Below are 18,782 nucleotides of genomic sequence, written 5' to 3'. Positions count from 1 at the left end.
ACTCACATGCACCCCAGTAATTAAGTTGCACAGTCTCTTGTCAGAAGCCGGTGGTTCCACTGGAGAGAGAAGGGTAGGAACTACATGCTGGGTAGGTGGGCTCAGGGTGGGTCCCACACTGATCAGGATGCTCACAGGGGACCATTGTGATGGTGCTGTCACAGGAGTTGCCTTAGTGAGTTCAGGAGAAGAGGGCAGATTCCATTCCCATTCCCATTCTTGCTCCTTTTTTTTTGTCATAACTGAAAAAGTACTTCTCATGTTATAGTTAAAGCTTCATCCCAGGGTTTCATAAACTGACTTCCAGACCACTCACGTATAATCGAATCAAGACTTTATTGAAGCACACCGGTGGTGGCTGACCAGAACATAAAGCTGTTCCCCTGATCAGACCTGATCAATTGCAAGGGCACTCCTTATAAGCCTGAAAACCGCAAAAGGGATGTTTGGGAGTCCAGCCAATGCAAGCAAGCCAGGTTACAGAAGTGGGACAGTGCAGTCAAGCAGAGGGAAGCCTAACCAATCACAGTTATCCCAGTCACCCCAGTTACAGAAACAGAGCCCCGTTACCCTAGCTACAGAAACAATGCCCCATTAGGTAGTTCTGTGTTCTTAAAGGTTTCTATAGCAAAAGGAAAAGAACATCTTGCTCCAGTCATGACTCTTCTACTTGGCATGGTTGTTTTACAGGATGAAGTCATAAAACAAAATGGAGTCACATTTGCTCCTACTATCACATTCCCCACTGGTTTTAGTAGGTTTGATGTAAATCTTGCACATCATTAGGCCTCAGTTTTTGTTTCTACCTTCTGTGTATAAGGGACTATACTGGGCCATAAGTCTGACCTCACCTACATTCTTGTGTATATGGTTTAGGAGGGTTTTTAAGAGTCAGGGTCCTACAGTAATCCCAATTAGGAGAAGTACTAGGGGCCCAACTACGACTGAAATGATGGTAGTCAACCAAGGGGACCATGAGAATAGGTTTTGGAACCAATTGCCTGAAGTTTCTAGTGCTTCATCTCTTTCCTTTAACCTGTTTCTCACAAGTGCCAAACTGTTCTTTATTATCCCAGAATGGTTTGCATAGAAACAAGTTTCTCCTGGAGCCGTACAAAGTCCTCCTTGTTTCAGAAAGAGACCATCTAGACCTCATCTGTTTTGTAAGACTATTTCTGTCAGACAGTCTAGTGAATCCTTTAGTTTGGAGATTGACCTTGCTAGTTTTTCTAAATCTGTAAGGGACCGGCGAAACGTCGGAAGAAGAGACCACCAAGAGACCGTCTCATGCAACAGCAATGAGTTTATTTGGGGACCAGCATGCTGGGGCTCAGAGCTCACAAGAGCAAAGAGAGAGAGAGCCCTGAAAACAGCTTAAGCAGAGCGTATATACTTTTCTTGGAGAGGGCAGGGAGGGAAGTTCATTAATGGGTCAGGGCGAGTGGGCGGTTTGCCTGCAACTGAGTGAGGGAGTGCATTCTGCAGTTTGGCAGTTGGGGACAGCACATTCTGGGAACAAGATTAGCAAACAGTTCTCAGGATTTCAACAGTGTTTTGTTAAGCATACAGAAAAACGGAGTGACAAGTACCTATTTTATTAATCTTTCAAATCTATATCTATTTGATGGCTGAGGGACTTCCCAAATCAGCCAGGAGGGGAACTAAAATGGGGGCAGCCAGTCTATGTTGATAAATCAATAGGCTCTGGCCTTTTAATAAGTCCAGGTGTTCTTTTCCTTTTACTCCATCAAAATAGTAGGTTACATAGTTCAGAGTTATTGACAGTTTGGAGATATAGGCAAGGAGTTCAAAGTAGGACCCGGAAAGCACAATTTTTGGTGAACAGGGAGTTTTTTTCACTTATAAGTTGGGTTGTGGAAGCAAGTGTCTCTTTCTGGGAGATCACCCAGGGTGATCTTGGGAGCAGTTTCCCAGGAACATCTTCCTGAGCTAGACATGTTGGCGAACATCTATGTTCACCATAATTTTTCCTCTAATATTAGGGACCTCCAACTGCCGTAAGGGAAAAGGGCGATGACCGTTCTTGCTACTTCCAGCTGAAAGGGGGCGATGTGCAGTGGGCAAGCAGTTTGGAGTCCCTTTTTAGAAACTGAGTGGGTCAAGGAGTCCATGGTAAAATCTGGCTCAGGAAGAACAGGATGTAAATCACCTGGGGTGGGCACTTCTATGAGAGAAACAAAATGACCTGAGTGCTGAAGTAAGATTAATACAAAATAGCAGTTGTAGCATCTGGAACTTGTCCATGAATATCATGAAAATGACAGAAATTAATAATTTTTTACCAGGAGTCAGAAGACCTGAGAAAATATCCCCATAACAAGGCCTAACAAAGCCTAATAAGGCACTTTTTTAGGGAACATAAATTTTTAACATTGTCAGAATTATCAGGAATGTAGACACAACATTTAGTTAAATTAGTTAATGTCATCTGATTTTTGTAAAAATACCTTTTTGGCTTGACCACTGTGTTCAGTAAAGGTCCTTTTCTTACTTAGGGCTATATAATTATATTAATAAACATTGATTACATCTACCTGTGTAGGAAGTTAGGAAGATCTGTAGGCCTTAAGCTGAATAGAAACTTCTGGCAGTTTTTTATTGGTAGTTATCAGGCATTTTTGTCTAAGAATTTTTCTTTTGTTGCCTCCAGTTTTACTTATTTTGGGGGATGTTCACACTAGTGTACATTTTAAGTTACATTAAAATAACTGTTGTTTCTTTTTAAATGTTCAGGAATGGCTGTGCTTTGGTTTTAACTGTTTTTGCTAGGTGTTCAAGACCAAGCTGGTCAAACTGACCTTGTTTCTATCTATTGGTAAGAGTCAGCTAAATTTCCTTGGAGGACATATTTTGGGGATCTTGTGAGCAGCACTTTAGCTCTGTTAGTGTCATCTGCATTAGGATGGGTCAAGGTCTTGCTGACCAGATGGCTTCCCTTGGAAGCATCAGGCATGTCTCCCCTTTTCAATGACCCTCCTTTTTGCAACATGTACACTCATTGGCTTTCTGTTCTCCAGTGGTCTCATTAATCTCCCTTATCAGGAGGTTATGTGGCCTGGAGTTGCAAAGCTTTTCCCCCTGTCCTGGGTTCAGGCTGACTTAGAGGGCAAGAGCCAAATATTGGTTTCTTTGGCCCCTTTATTTTAACCTTAAAATTTAAATTTGGCCTTAAACACCCAGCAAGTCAGTTTTACCAGTTTTAAAGTAAGAATTCTGGGCTTTAACTTTAATGTTTATAACTTTACAGTTAATTTTTACATAACACAATATCCTTATTTTATTTATTAATTTATGTAATGCTGAAGATCTGCCTGAAGGAGAAGATGACACCTTAGCATCTACTGTATGATCTAATCACTGTACACCAACAAGGCAGCTTGCAGACCCAGAGACCCCATTAGATTTTGGCTATAAAAACTCTCTCTTGCCAGGTCCTCCTCCTTTCTCTCTCCTTTTTCTCTCACTTTCCCTGTCTCTCATTTTCCCTTTCACTTTTTTCCCTCTCTTTGCACTTTCATTTCTCTCTCTACTTTCCATTCTCTTTATTTTGCCTCTCTCTCTCTCTCTCTCTCTCTCTCTCTCTCTCTCTCTCTCTCATGTTAATCAGACACTGTCAAAGTAAAAGTCTGTTTCTTGGTTGCTCTGAGTGTTGTGGTCACATTTTTTTAGTTGCAATGACAATACAAAGTGAAATTAACAATAGTAAAAACATATTTAGCTTGTATATAATTTTGAACCTTGGCTGAGGTATACATTATATTTCCCATTTGAGATCACAGTAATCCTTCCAAAAAATTAATTTTTGAATATAACTTTAAATTAACTGAAATCTGGCCTACTTTGAAGTTATTCTGACATGTTGTAAGGTGGGAGGCAGAGCCTTATCTCAGGTAAGGCAGGGTTCTTCACAATCTTAGGTAAAGTGTTTTAGTTCTAAAGTTGATCTTTGTCTCTTTTTTAGTATCATTTTATAAAGTTTACATATATTGTTTTCTGACTCTGCATGAATGTTAGTAGTACAATATGACATACATCTGAAACATTAATTAAGAAAAGTCTGAGAGCCCTTAACATTTTTTATGTGGAAAAGTGGCAAAATATTTTATAATATTTAACCTTTAAAAAATTAAGTTTCATTACTTTTTAAAATATCTTTAAATTTTTATATTTTAGTGTAAAAGGTGTCATAAGATTTGGTTACAAAAAATCAAATGATATAAATAAATCCCCAATAAAATCTATTATCTTTATAAGTTTAAATTACCATTACAGACAATTTTAGTTTGGAGAATACCCGCTTGATAAAATGTTCTTTAAACCTTTTTTCTTAAAGACTTGTATACCTGAAAGATATGAACACATTTATCTGTAAAGAAGAGTAATGTACCACACTTTTATTGACATTTTTATATTAACCAAGGTTAGCTTTTAAAGGAAAATCTAGACTTTGTAATGTAGGACAATATTTTAAAATAACAGTTGCTGTTTAGCCACAGATGTACAAACTTTAATTTCTCCAAGATTACTTGTTCTAGGGGATAAAACTTAACAGACATAATGTAATTAATATTTTTAGAAGTTTTTGTCATTTTAACATATAAATATATCAGTATATTATTATTTGTCCTTAGGGAACAACCTTGAATAGTTTTAAATATTTGTGTTACATATATAACCAACTTAGTTACATATAATCCTTTTAATATTTGTCTTTTATTTATAGACCTTTATATTACTTAATTAGACCCTTTTGTTGTTTACTTAAATGCATTATAATTATACTTTATCACATAAAGACTTTTTACCTGGAAATATTTTTCATTAAATATATTTTTATACTTAGAACTTTTTAATAATTTTTAACCCATTGTTTTTTTTGTTTGTACCTTGAAATAACCCTGATAAACTTTTGAGTTTAGATAAATTAATCCATTTTAATAAGATTAAATATTTGTTATTTACAGTACTTTAATTGAAAAACAGTTGAAACCTCTTGACTCCTTGTATGTAGAATTATATCTGTTGGGACTTTGTAATTTAGAGTAACCTTGTTTTTATAATAACACAAAATAATTTCAAATTTCTTTTTTAGTTTACCAATTTGTGAAAACACCAACATTGTTTAAGCATTTTACCTTATGGAATTTAAGGAGTTAAAGTACTTGATATCATATTTAACAGTCAACATTTTTAACTTTGTACCAATTAGATGTCTCTAACAAACACATCCATGATTAATTTTATATATGTTTAGATAAAATTTATGTATCTTTTTTTTAAAAAACAAGGTATCAGACAAGTGCATTGAATAGTATTAGTAATCTTTTGTTGTTGTTGTTGTTGTTGTTGTTGTTGAATAAAAATTTTAGAGACAAAGGATATCAGATGCTTTATAGACATTAACATTTTAACAGCTGTTTAACCATCTAGAAACAAAACTGTGTATTAGTAACTTTAAAGACATTTGTACTTTTATTTATTTTTCCAATTTAAATTGAACCTTTTAAATTATATTAACCAAAAGTATTTGGATTCATTTTTAAAAATTTTTAATTTATGAGCTCATATGCCAATTTTTTGTACCAAATATATGTTTTCATGGCAATACATATAGACAGACAGTACACTGGTGCACCCACACAAAGCAAACAGACAAACAAAAGTCTTGTAGCTTATTTTTTAAAATAACCTTTAATAACCGTTAACCCTTGTAAATTGGCCTTAGAATAAAGCAGAGTGTCATCAGAAAAACATATTAACCTAGGGGTATTGGATCAAAATTATGAGTTTAACAAATATAGAATTTAAAAAGTTTTCTGACCTTTTTCCTGAGGTGGTCCTGTTCATGAAAGCTGAAAAGAGTTGAGGGAACATAGACAAACGAAGGGGGCTTATTTTTCCTGGGGGAACTTCCCAGAGACGCAGTTTCATTGGTCTCCTTGGGAGAGTCCCCCAGGGTGGGGTCCCATTCTAAACTGGTTTTTCTGGTTTTTTGGATAAGGGTCACCAACTTTTAGCCTGACATTGAAAAATCTTTAGAGCATTTTTTTTAATAGTTGGGAGTTATTCATACTTGCAAATACTGAGAGACAAAAGCCAAATTTCTAGACAAAATTATGCTTTTTGTTATACAATTTAGGAATAATAATTTTATAAAACACTTTAGTTTTAATCTGTCCTTTATAGGAACTGACATGATTTACCCAGTTGGCCACCTGGCCCAGTTCCTAAATGAAGGCAATCTCTAGAATGCCTTTTTCTTTTTACCTTTAGCTTTTACTTTTGACAATTCTTTTACTCCTGTTGGCAGCACTTTACATTTTAATGCAAGCTGGAGTGAGCACAGTTAAAACCGTTTTAACCATTTTTTTCCCATTAGAAACAAACTGAGGTAGAACTTAACACAGAACACAAAGGGAACAAACAAAAACAAACCAACAGACAAAGTCCTGAAAATTGTTAAGAAAACAAGTTAAAGGGGTCCAGGTAGAGATCTCTGTAGAACTTCCTTGTCTCTGATGTCGGTGGAGCGAAGGAGTCCTGATGAAAGAGTGGTTATGAGAACAAGAAAAGGGCCCAGCACAACACTCGGACAGAGAAACACAAGACAAACGGCCAGCCAACAGACACGGGACAAATGACCAACAGCAAGAAGACGCTGGAGAAACGACAAACAACAGAACAGACACAGGACAAGCAACAATCGCTGAGCTCACACAGGGAGACCTCTAATGGGATAGAGACCACACCTCATCCTGCCCCCAGACAGATGAGGCCTCCCAGGGAGGCCTCCAGTGGGCCCCAGATACAGACAGATGAGGTCACACAGAGAGACCTCCAGGGAGACAGTGACAACGTCCCGTCCTGTCCTGGGGAAGGTGTAAGCGATTGCCTCCAATCTGACCTTTTCCCCCAGAGCAGAGTCCACTCACCAGAACTGACAGCCGGCAGGAGGCCTCCAGAGCTTCCTAGGATGGGTTGGAGTCGTCCTCGGAGTGAGGCTGAGGAACGTCTCTCAGGAGCTCCCCTCTACTCCGGGGCCGAGGTTCAAAGGCCCGTCGTTGGAGGCAAATTTGGCATGAGGGTAGGGAAGAAATGGATCCAGGGCGAGCCCCCAAATGTTATAGTTAAAGCTTCATCCCAGGATTTCATAAACTGACTTCCAGACCACTCACGTACAATCGAATCAAGCCTTTATTGAAGCACACCGGTGGCGGCTGACCAGAACATAAAGCTGTTCCCCTGATCAGCCCCCAACAATTGCAAGGGCGCTCCTTATAAGCCTGAAAACCACAAAAGGGATGTTCGGGGGTCCAGCCAATGCAAGCCAGCCAGGTTACAGAAGCGGGACAGTGCAGTCAAGCGGAGGGAAGCCTAACCAATCACAGTTATCCCAGTCACCCCAGTTACAGAAACAGAGCCCTGTTACCCTAGCTACAGAAACAATGCCCCATTAGGTAGTTCTGTGTTCTTAAAGGTTTCTATAGCAAAAGGAAAAGAACATCTTGCTCCAGTCATGACTCTTCTACTTGGCATCGTTGTTTTACAGGATGAAGTCATAAAACAAAATGGAGTCACCTTTGCTCCTACTATCACACTTACAGTCTAATGCTCAAGGACCATATGGACAATGATGGTTCCTCCTTCATTCCTGACTTAGATGAACTAATTTAATAATTTATCTCACTTTGGTATGTATTATAGGTTTTCTTTATTTCTTTTAGTGAGACTTTTTTCATTCTACCGTATTCTGATTTATTGTGAAATATATGTACACAGCTATATACATATATGCATATTTTACACATGTCTTAGTCCATTTTGTGATGCTTTAATAGAATGCTACTGACCAGGTAATTTTTAAAGAACAGAAATTTGCTTCTCACAATTCTGAAACATTAAAGTTTAAGGTCAGGTGGTCAGAGGTTCTGTTTTCTGGTGAGGGCTGCACTCTGCTTCCAAGTTGGTCCCTTGGGTGCTGTGTCTTCTGGAGGGGACGATCGCTGTACCCTTACATGGCAGATGGAAGAAGGACGAAAGGACTAACACTCCCCTCACAAGCAAGCCCTTCTTAAGGGCACGTAATCCCTTTAGTGAGACTTATTAGCAATTTAAGGGAGGTATTTTCTACTCTTAGTTTGTTTATATCCATTATAAAGGTGATATTATATTACTATAGAACATGTATTATGTGACTGTAATATGTAATTATCATATACAATTATATATTAACTGAACTTAATAGGAAAGTATTTTTGCTATTTATCCATGTACAGAGTCATCCCTCAGTACTGTTAGGGCTTCAGTTCCTAGACCACTGTGGATACCAAAATGGACAGGTACTCCAAGTCCCAAATACAAAATGGTGTAACACTTACATATATCCTAAATGCAACATGCTGTATATTTGGAATCACCCCTATGTTATTCATAATACCCAATGCAATAAATGCTATGCAATACTTGCTGTACTTACTGCTTAGGGAAACATGCCAAGAAAAACCAGTGTACACATTCCCTACAGACACAATTATTTTTTAAAGTGATGTGACCTCTTGTGGCACTCCAGCAGGAGCAATGGGATACCTGTGTATGAGAATAGTGGCTATGTTATTTCTGATCAGGCTAACTTTTCATGTCTTGACTCAATGTTTACTAGTTTTCCTTTGTATTTAGGGAATAGTTGGTGATATTTTGAACTGTGTAAAGATCCTGTTCCATACCAGTGTTACTTCCACACTTTTAGCCACCATGATGATTTCTGACTCAGCCCACATTCATGAGTGGACAGTGTACCATGAGGTAGACTTTCCATCCTATCAGTTTCCATTTTGGGCCTTATACATTTTATCATTCTATTGATGTGGATTTGTGAACTTTTAAATGTCCAATTTGGTGTATTACATTTCTCTTATTTACTCTGATGATCACGTTTCCCCAGATAAGACAGTGATTTTCTCCCAGTTGTATTCTTTGTGTTTGATCATGACACCATTTTCCTTGGCACTTCCTCTGGAGACAACAAACAAAAAATAGACCTTACAGAGGCATCTTGTAAGGTCCTTACTCTGATCAGGAATTAGCACTTTGTTCCCCACAGATTTTCGCTACCTCTTATTGCAGGATGGTATTGAGAAGCTTTGGTTCAGTCCTTAGATGGGTTTGATTCTGTTGGTGAGTCATGTCTTCAAGGTCTCTCAGAATCTGATGAAACCAGGTTCACAAATGCCATCTCTGCAAAGCACAAGCAAAGCCATTGCCAGAGATAAGTGGTTTTGACAGCAGAGTGTGTGTTAAGGAAAATGAACAAGCTGTAAGTACGTGAAGATTAATAGGTCCAATACCCAATACCCAGTTAAGTCTCACAGTGTTCATGAGGCAGTGTATTTCCCATTTGCCAAATTTATTACCAAAATTAATCAATATGCACTTCCATGAATAATCTTGGACACTCCTTCACCATAGAAGTTTGGGAGTCTCTTCTCATGCCTCCTGAATCTCTGGACCACCTAGGATGACAAGACATCCAACGGCTCAGAGGCAAGAAGCTGCCCTTCTCACTGCTGTGTTATTCATTAAAACAATAAATGGGCTGGGGCACTGATGCCTTCCTGTGATCCTAGCTACTTGAGAGTGTGAGGCAGAAGGACTGCACATTCAAGGTCAGCCTGGGCAACTTATAAACATGCTATCTCAAGAATGAAAAATAATAAATAAACCGTGGAGCTGAGTGTGGTGGTACACACCTGTAATCCCAGTGACTTGTGAGGCTGAGGCAGGAGGATTGTAAGTTCAAGGCCAGCCCCAGCAATTTAGGTAGGCCCTAAGCAAGTTAGTGAGAACCTGTTTCAAAATACAAAAAACTTAAAAGGAGTTGGGGATGTGGCTTAGTTACCTAGTGCCCCTGTGTTCAATCTTCAGTGCCAAAATAATAATAATCAGAAGAAGAAGAAGAAGAAGAAGAAGAAGAAGAAGAAGAAGAAGAAGAAGAAGAAGAAGCTGGCAATGTACTCCAGTCATAGAGAGACCCTGCATTCAATTCCCAGTATCACACCCACATAAAAAACAAATGACTGCCTGCCTACTGGAACCTCTTGAAGATATGGGCTCTCACATAACTTCAGCCTTTGACTCTTCATAGCAGCTTCTCAGCATACTTAGGCACTCAGCAAACTACTGAGACCCCTTAAGACAGGATGAAGACAAACAAGATAATAATCTAACTGTAGGAAAGTGTGGACTCACCTGGCTTCAGTCCCTTGACAGATGCCGTGGTGGTGAAGGTCACCCTTCCCTTGTACCCCATAGATCCTGGATGAAACCCTGGGATTCACTGATAAGCAGCACTGGGATTCCATGGATTATGCAAATTAACTTCCAACATGACGGAGCTCTCTGAAATGTTGTGGCTTTCCATCCCTTGGTCAGAATATCCTAGGATAATAATGTCCTATTTATTCTACTATTCTTCCTACCCACGTGTCTCCTCCTTTCCTTTCATTCCCTTCTGCCTAATTCTTCAGGCCTCTGAACCAACAAGCAAAGACAGGAGTTACCATGCTGACCAGGGGAGATGGTCTTGACTCACAAGAGACACTGGTCTATTAGAATGGAGGTATGGAAGAAAGTCCCATTGGGCTTCTTTATATTAATGTGCCTGGTTAAGGGCGATGAAAAACTGGCAACGTCAGCAGGCAGGATTAGGAATCGCCTGAACAATTCAGAACTGGAGCTGTTGGTCACACTATGAGGTCAATAGCTTTAGCACCACAGATACTTGCAGAAGGCAAAGAAAACATGGACTGCATTGTGGAGGCAAGGAGTTTCAAATAACTTCTGCAACTGTGCGGCCTTTGTTTACCAAAGTGACAAATGTAGTTGTCATGAGTTTTTACTCCTTATGTTGCCTTGAGTGTGTGTGTGTGTGTGTGTGTGTGTGTGTGTGTTTTGCAAATATCTGTGTTTTCTTTCCTCTCTTATTCCCTTATCATGTAGCATAAGGTGTACTGACTTAGTATTGTAGCCGTCAGTATTGTTAAAAGGTCACTCAAAGCTCTACCTCCTCCTGGGAAAAGAGATAGGGCATTTTGCCTTGTATCTTGTTGAAGGAATTACAAGCTTGTGACTGGCTTTATTTTGGATATTAAGTTTGGTTTAGGGAGAGGAGAATGGGAGCCACCTTGACAATGCTTGGACATACGATGGTGAATTTTGTGTCCTAACTTGACAGTGCCACAGGATGCCCAGATATTTGGTCAGACAATCAGGTTGTGGATGAATGAGTTAACATTTGAATAAGTAAAGAAAAATGCCCTTCCCAATGTTGGTGGGCCTTGATCAGTTGAAGGCCTGAGGGGAACATGAACACAAACCCTCCCATGGCTAAATGGGAACACGTCCTCATGACTGCCCTACCTTGTACATCAGCTCTTTCCTTCCTTTGGACTCAAACAAAAACACTGGCTCTCTCAGTCTTCATCCTGCTGCCATTCACAATGAACACTCCCCCACACATGGCTTTCTTGCAGATGGCAGATCTTTGGACTTCTCACTCCCCATAGTTTCATGAGCCAATTCCTTATAATAAATAAGTAATTAAGCTTCCAGACACATACACAGAGACTCACACGCTGTTAGTTCTGTTTCTCTGGGGAATACTGACAATATTTAGGCAATATTTAATACTGACAATGCTCCTTCCACTGTCTTTTTTCTTCCCACATTGAAGTACAGCCTCTGGAACAATTATCATTGTGTAAAAAGTGCGTGCATTTCCCAGTGGCACATCCTATTGAAATAAGCAAACAGGAACTTCAGAGTGGATCAACCAGCAAACACCAGCTGAAGCAAGTGACCAAGGTTAATATTGGTAGTCCTAAATATGAGCACCTTGTCTCTCCAAGATGGCCCACTGGGAAAGGTGCATTTTTTCTGGAGCATTCTGGAAAAATATGCATAACATCAACCCATCCATGACAAAAATGTCATATATCCCAACTTGAAGGACCTTCTACAAATCATTGGACCATTGTTCTTCAAAAGCATAAGAAGTTAAAGTGTCACAAAAGCCAGTGAAAACCAACAAATTTTCATGAACTTGAGACTAAGGAGCATCCTGGTTGGATTCTGGACCAAAAAAAAGGACATTAGTGGAAACCTTAGGAACTCTAAAGAGAGTTTATAGTTCATGTCAGGTGTTGTATCAAGACTAATTTCCTACTTCTGATGATTGTTGATGGCACATAAAATATTAACTTTAGGGCAAACTGGTGAAGTACATACAAAATCTCTCTATACTATATCTTGCAACTTTATTATAAGTCTAACATTATTTTAAATTTTAACAAATACCATAAAATGAAAGCTAAATAGTTGGAGGATATGTTGATTAGCTTGGTTTAAGCATTACATATGGTATACATATATAGCAACATGTCACATTGTACCCTATAAATGTGTACAACTGTGATTAGTCAATTAATAATGTTAACACTAAGATTTATTTCCAAAATTCTAATTAATTTGAAAATGAGGTATAACATACAATGATCAACACATAGGTCATGGGAACAATGTAGAAATAGATCAGATACATGTACACATGAATTCATGGATTATTAAGATGTCATCATAATTTATATGAAAATGTGCTGAGATAATCTGATATCCATGAGTGAAAATTGGACTTTTCCTTTAAAAAATGAAAAGTATTCTAGACTTATTATAAGAGCTATATTATGAGATATTCAAATAAAAACTAGGAGAAACTTTCTCATATCTTAGGCTAGTGATTACTCCTAAATAGAATTGGAAAATGACAGTAAAAAATTATATTTGTATACATTAGGTTTCATGAAAAATCAAAATTTGCTCTTCCCAAGAGAATCAGCACAATGAGAAAGTTAGGAGAAAAGATTTTCAAATTATACTTCTGACAATTTAGTTGTGTAGAGAGTATAAAGAGCATGTGCACGCAGCTTTAAAAATTTCAGAAGACCCAGGTGCTCAGGAGCCTGAAGCAGTAGAGTTCCAAGTTCCAGGCCAGCCTGGGCAACTTAGTGAGAACTTACCTGAAAATAAAGTTTGTTTGTTTGTTTAATAAAAGAGCTGGAGGTGTAGCTCAGTGGTAGAGTCCTCTGAATTCAGTTCCCACCAAAATAATAAGAAATAATAAAAATTCAAGATATGAACATATTCATATTCAACAATGTTCTTTTATTTCCAAATAGCACATAAGCACATGAATATATGCTTGACATCATTATTCATTGTTGAGAGCCACAGTCGAAGGGGCCCCAGCAAACTTCCAGCTGCCAGCAAACTTCCAGACCGCTGGCTGATGATTGGCTCTCAGTGGCCCCAGCAACATCTAGCTGATTGGCTCCTCTGCGGTAATGCTCATTGGAGATGCTCATTGAGCTGTTTCCCTGCCCTTTCAGACTACCAGCTGATGATTGGCTCACAGTGGCCCCAGCAACATCTAGCAACATCTAGCTGATTGGCTCCTCTGCGGTGATGCTCATTGGGCTGTTTCCCTGCCCTTTCAGACCACGGAGCTGCTCATTGGGGGACTTTTTTGGCTCCGCCCATGCGACCCAGCCAATCGGCCTCAAGAGCAGGATGATTGTGGGAGGAGGTGGCTGGGTTGGAGTGTGTGGCTTGTGGGAAGCCGGTGGTGGCAGTTGGGCTCTGAGGGTTTTTTCCTGAGGAGCTGTTTTGTTTGGCATGTGTAGTTCTAAAATAAAGTTAGTTTCTTTTGACAAGTGGCTCCTGAATTGTGCCCAGCCAGTCTGTGGCAATTCATTACAAGAATTAACATTAAAGCCACAGCAGGATAGTATGATATGCTCACGAGCACATGCAAAATTAGGGGAAAGACTGACAGTACCAGCTGGTGCAGATGTGGAAAAACTAAAGTGGTCAAACATTGCTGGCAGAAGGGAGAAACTATGCATCCAATTTACAAAAGTGTTTGGACCTTTCTTGTACAGGCAAATACGTACCTACCATATGATGCTACAGTCTCACCACTAGATTCTTACCCTAAAGAAATAATCATTATTAGTCAAGGTAAGTTCCCTTTTTTGCAGTGGGTTTTCCACCAGAACACAGGTGTGGTGAAAACCCCGCTAAATGAAAGCCAAAATGGGAAAGGAAAAGACTCACATCAACATTGTTGTCATTGGACACATAGATTCAGGCAAGTCCAACACTACTGCCATCTGATCTACAAATGTGGTGGGATCGACAAAAGATCCATTGAAATTTTTGAGAAGGAAGCTGCTGATATGGGAAAGGGCTCCTTCAAGTATGTCTGGGTCTTGGATAAACTGAAAGCTGAATGTGAGCGTGGTATCACCATTGACACCTCCCTGTGGAAATTTGAGACCAGCAAGTATTATGTGACTATCATTGACACCCCAGGACACAGAGACTTTGTCAAAAACATGATTACAGGCACATCTCAGGCTGACTGTGCTGTCCTGATTGTTGATGTTGGTGTTGGTGAATTTGAACTGGTATCTCCAAAAATGGGCAGACCCGTGAGCATGCCCTTCTGGCCTACACACTGGGTGTGAAACAACTAATCATTGGTGTTAGCAGAATGGATCCCACTGAGCCACCCTACAGTCAGAAGAGATATGAGGAAATCATCAAGGAAGTCAGCACCTACATTAAGGAAATTGGCTACAACCCTGACACAGTAGCATTTGTGCCCATTTCTGGTTGGAATGGTGACAACATGTTGGAGCCAAGTGCTAATATGCCTGGGTTCAAGGGATGGAAAGTCACCCTTAAAGATGGTGGTGCCAGTGGAACCACACTGCTTGAAGCTTTAGATTGCATCCTGCCACCAACTCATCCAACTGACAAGCCTTTGCGTCTGCCCCTCCGGGATGTCTACAGAATTGGTGGCATTGGTCCTGTCCCTGTGGGCTGAGTGGAGACTGGTGTTCTCAAGCCTGGCATGGGTCCCCTTTGCTCCAGTCAATGTCACAACTGAAGTAAAGTCTGTTGAAATGCACCATGAAGCTCTGAGTGAAGCTCTTCCTGGAGACAACGTGGGCTTCAATGTCAAGAACATGTCTGTGGCAATGATGCTGGTGACAGCAAAAATGACCCACCCATGGAAGCAGCTGGTTCCAGTCCTCAGGTGATGACCCTGAGCCATCCAGGCCAAATCAGTGCTGGCTCTGCTCCTGTACTGGACCGTCACACCGCTCACATGGCTGGCAGGTTTGCCGAGCTGAGAGAAAAGATTGATCGCCGTTCAGGTAAGAAGCGGGAAGATGGCCCTGAATTCTTGAAATCTGTTGATGCTGCCATTGCTGATTGGCTCCAGGAGAGCCCAGGGTGCCGAGAGCTTCTCTGACCCTCCTCCTCTGGGTCGTGGTGCTGTTCGTGGTCTGAGGCAGACACTTGCTGTGGGTGTCATCAAAGCAGTGGACAGAAGGCTGCTGGGCTGGCAAGGTCACCAAGTCTGCCCAGAGAGCTCAGAGGGCTAGAGGGATGTGACCCCTAACCCCTGCCCCAGGCTTAATCAGGGTGAAGAACGGCCTCAGAAGGTCTGTCTCACCTGCCATTCAGGTTTAACAGTAAAGACTGGTCAATGATGACAACGCATCCTAAGGCCTTCAGAAGGAAAGGGAATGTTGTGTAGACCACTTTGGTTTTTGTGTGTGACAGTTTTAGGTTATTAGTTTTTAAAATCAGTACTTTTTAATGGAAACAACTTGACCAAAAATCTGTCACAGAATTTTGAGACCCATTAAAACAAAAAGTTTAATGAGGAAAAAAAAAGGTAAGTTGGTCCCAGATAGTTCCTCGATTATTGTGGAGAACCACATTTCAATATTAATTGCTTTGGGTGCTTTGTACAATCTTGTTTTCCAAACATGATCTCAAGTCCCCATGCAGATGTTTATTGCCGCTGCAGTCACAGGTGAAATGCTAATTACTTCCCAAGAAGGAGGTGAGATCATGGAGTTCCAGTCATTTATTTCAGACCCAGATGCCCCTCCCCACTCCTGCACAGACCCTGCACTGACACCCACTGTGTGCACCTCAGATGCCACTGGGTAAGTATCTGTATTTAGTCAGATAAGTGTTTGATTTATAGGAGAATTCTATCACAGGAAATCCCCAGGAACAAAGGACGTGTGTGTGTGTGTGTGTGTGTGTGTGTGTGTGTAGTGTGTAGTGTGGTGTCTGTGTGTATAGTGTGTAGTTAGTATGTGCTCTGTTTTGTGGTGTGTGTGTTTAGTGTATAGTGTGTAGTGTGGGGGTGTTGTGTGACTGGCCACAGGCATATTTCTGCACAAAGTGTGAAATCACTCTTTCCGAGAGCAGCTGTTGCATCTGGTGCCTTTCCTGCCTCCATCGGCCTGATCTCTCCCATCCCCTGTCCCAGGTGTGGAGTCATTAAAGTATGCATGGCTAATGGGGGCTCACTAAAGAATTTTCAGGAACGTCTTAGTCTTAAGGTGATATTATCACCCAGGCACGTAAGCAGATGTCCAACGTGCCTTGCCTTTCTCATTCTCCTATTAATCTCCTGCTGGTTCTCCTCTAATCACAAGATACATTATTTTTTTAAAAAAAGCAACCTAAAAGGATAAAGATAAAAACAATAAAAATTCTAATTGGAGAACTTGTTTGATGAACATCACATCCTTCCCTCTGAAAGCAGGAATCACCTAGTTTAAATCATCCCTGTCTCCAAATGTTCTATGACAAAGGGATATGAGCTTTAATCTGTGTTGTATTTCAAGCAGCACCGTGTTTATGCAATTCACAGATCTGCAGGTTCCTAAATATTTTCTCTAGCTCTGGGAAACATGGATTCCCAAACCAGGACTTCATACTTGAGCAGACTTAAATTCATTTCATAAAGTCTTTTTCACATGATTCCTGCAGTTTACCTTTCCCCCTTTTTTTAGTCTATTGCTCTAATTTCATTACCCATTTTTTGAGAGAGAGAGAGAGAGAGAGAGAGAGAGAGAGAGAGAGAGAGAATTTTTTAATATTTATTTTTTAGTTTTCTGCGGACACAACATCTTTGTTTGTATGTGGTGCTGAGGATCGAACCTGGGCAGCATGCATGCCAGGCGAGCGTGCTACCACTTGAGCCACATTCCCCAGCCCTCATTACCTATTTTTAATTCCACTTATCACACCCCAAATTTCTCTTTTCAATATTTACTGGAATTTCAAATATTACAAAATGTTAAATTCGAATCTAAAAGCTAATATTTTGGTTGCTGGGGATATAGCTCAGCTTTGTACAGAGCTTGCCTCACATGCACAAGGCCCTGGGTTCAATCTGCAGCCCTGAAAAAAAACTAGAACTCTGCTGTAAAATCCTTAAGAAATCAACAAAGGTATGAATGTGAGGTGCATGTTTATTCAGATACCCTTCCCCACCCCTGTTCCCCTTGCTAGCCAGAGAGGTCACTATGCTTCATTGTTGGGGACCTTGGCCACCACCCAGGAAGTTCTGTCTTAACTCCCATCTTCCCGGATCCCTGCAGACTGAATTCTTCTTTTGTCTTCTCTTGTGAGAGGTGCTCATCAGTGTCCATGGGGTGTGAGAGATGGTCACTCTAGGACATGGGTTCCCACTCCCCACACTTTGTCCTGTCATCACTAGTCCAGTCCTTGACCAAAAGTGATGTCTCCCCCAAACTCACACATAAACTGTTCTCTTTATCCCAACTGTTGAGATTTGATTGCAATATTTTTGCAAATGATTTAATTTTTTCAATGTTAAATTGCATGATTTTTTTGGAAAATAAATTTAGCAAAATTCAGCAAAATTTTATGAATTGGCAATCTGAATATCTTCAAAAAACCTCTGTGAGTATGAGTGTTCTGTATCTTTTCACACTATAATCAGCTGCAGCCACAAGACAGGACACTGGAGAGGTACAAGTTAACTATACTCACACGGGTCCTAGAGAAACAGTCACTTCATGTGCAAGGGCCCACACTGGGGAGTCCCACAGGAGGGGTTTGCCCAAGCAGGTGGGAGAGTGAGGAAAACCTTCTATTATAAAAAGTACAAATACCGGGCTGGGGATGTGGCTCAAGTGGTAATGCGCTCGCCTGGCATGTGCGGGGCGCTGGGTTCCATCTTCAGCACCACATAAAATAAAAAATAAAAAAATAAAGATGTTGTGTCTGACGAAAAAAACTGAAAAATAAATATTAAAAAATTCTCTCTCTCTCTCTCAAAAAAGTATCACCAGATATCACCAGATGTGGTGCCACATGCCTGTAATTCCAGCAATGGGGGGGGGGCTGAGGCAGGAGGATTGGAAGGTCCAGGCCAGTCTTGGCAACTTGGCAAGGCCATAAGAAACTTAGCAAGACCCTGTCTGAAAATAGAAAATAAAAAGTGTTGGGGATGTACCTGATAGTGAAACATCTCTTGTTCCTGTCCCAGTACCAAAGGAAAAAAAAGTTACATTTTATGAAAACACCAAAAACTTTTGGGACATCAGGTTTGACACTTGGTTAGAAATACTTTGCTAAGACAAAATTATGAAAAATATACTGCTATATTTTTATCTGAGAGATTATATATATTTATATCAAGTATTTATTATTTTCTTCTAAGATTAAAGCTAGAAATATACCTCTGAAGTCTTGATTAAATCTCCACGTACTTCAGTGGTGATCATTGAACAAGCTGTTTACCCCAGGCCATCGTTCACTTCAACCATATATAGGTTCTTCTGAAGCTCTCCTATGTAAGTATC

The 18,782-nt window shown here is 40.1% G+C and overlaps 1 pseudogene; it reads left to right on the top strand.

Moving 5' to 3' along the window:
- Nucleotides 1-14,166: 14,166 nt before the first annotated feature.
- Nucleotides 14,167-15,537, top strand: LOC143384151 (elongation factor 1-alpha 1 pseudogene; annotated as a pseudogene).
- The last annotated feature ends 3,245 nt before the right edge of the window (nucleotides 15,538-18,782 follow it).

Source organism: Callospermophilus lateralis, chromosome 18 (genome assembly GCF_048772815.1).
Source record: "Callospermophilus lateralis isolate mCalLat2 chromosome 18, mCalLat2.hap1, whole genome shotgun sequence".
Lineage (NCBI taxonomy): Eukaryota > Metazoa > Chordata > Mammalia > Rodentia > Sciuridae > Callospermophilus > Callospermophilus lateralis.
This window is presented reverse-complemented; position numbering and strand designations above follow the sequence as displayed.